The sequence below is a fragment of the Aplysia californica genome, unplaced genomic scaffold (assembly GCF_000002075.1).
Source record: "Aplysia californica isolate F4 #8 unplaced genomic scaffold, AplCal3.0 scaffold01707, whole genome shotgun sequence".
NCBI classification, from domain to species: Eukaryota; Metazoa; Mollusca; class Gastropoda; order Aplysiida; family Aplysiidae; genus Aplysia; species Aplysia californica.
Window position 1 is genome coordinate 8,694 of NW_004798977.1, and position 1,433 is coordinate 10,126.

The 1,433-nt window shown below is 36.4% G+C and overlaps 1 protein-coding gene across 1 annotated transcript in view; it reads left to right on the top strand.

Annotated features, from left to right (window-relative positions):
• The window catches only part of LOC101853760 (calmodulin), an 8,338-nt gene that overhangs the window by 1,069 nt on the left and 5,836 nt on the right, over positions 1 to 1,433 (top strand). The window lies entirely within an intron of this gene.

A 1,433-nucleotide genomic window follows, 5' to 3' on the forward strand; every position in this document is an offset into this window, starting at 1 on the left:
GGTGGAGGGATTTTATTTTTGATTACTTAGTGTCTTGAAGGATTTTAATGTTTGCTTTAGAGGTGACTTCTCGCAGTACCTTTTGAAGGCATTTTCAAATGAAATATAGTCCGGGAACGTTGCCCCAACCACAACTGAAGTATCTGAATATTGTTGAGACATTTTAAAATCTTTAGCCCTAGCTCTAGAAATTGACTTCGATGCAAAAAATACTTCTTCCCAGTCCTCGCAGAATGGCAGAATGAAAGATGACGCCTAAATCTCGCAAATAACCTAAAAATCCAGAGAACGGAAACCGTTCGGAGAAATAGTCACTTCGTAGTTTTAGAGCCCAGTTTAAAGTTATAATACTGGAATCTAGTAATTTTACAACCTGGTACCAGCTTCATGCTCATCTCAAGGCCAATGTGGTTGAGGTGTATAGATTCTAAGTATAACAAGGTTAGAAACTAGTCTATACTTGTACTGTGTATGCAAACAATGGTCATTTTGTCTAGTACTGACATCTCTGCTTCTTTGCTTTGTGTTTATGTATTCACATCTAAAGTTAAGTTTAATTTTAGTGGGAACTGATATTTAATAAGATACTTTCCCGATTATTTTGGCGGTTGAACATACAATATGAAATCCGGATTTGTTTTCATTCACAACTCAGAGTCGCCGCCTCGAGTAAGATTTTTGTGTGATATCTACAGGCCATATCTGGTCCCATTTCACTTTGATTACCCTGTCAAACAGGTCAGCCTTCGCCCCTGGGAAGGACACTGTGTTGCCATTAAGAAATCACCCATTCTTTGGCATTTCATTTTGATAAAATATTGCTTTGTAGCTAAGTAATCTGAAGAACAAGAAATGCAAGAATTTTAAGCCATAAATAACCACCACATACCTATGTGCGGGTAATATTTCTACATTATTAAGTGTAATATCATTCAAATTAAAACATCAATATCGCTGACGCTCATAATAATTTTGGATGCATATATATTCAATTCGTGAAAAACGAATAAAAGTGAACAAGAAAAAGTGCTATATACAATATACCTATGAGCATGAGATGGGAGTGACAGTAAAAAAAAAGCCTTGCCTTTTATAATGAAACTAGCTGGGCCCCCTTTCGATGAAAGGAATGATCGGTGCATTGACAACTGAAAGTCATTGGTAAAAAAAAGAAAACATGAGGCTAGATCTATACGGGTCGCACACTTAAAATAGTGCTCAGTATTGCACGACAATGCGCGATAGTATCGAATGGAAGTACGACTTTAAATAAACAAACCTGGCAGATTTTCTAAAATTACAGAGACAGAAGCATCGGCCTACAAAAGCGATCGGCGAAATAAAGAAATTTATCTTTTTGCTGCAAAACTGTCTCAAAATTGAAAAAACGAAGGGAGTCATGATCTGGAGAATATTTTAAAGAATCTTTTGGC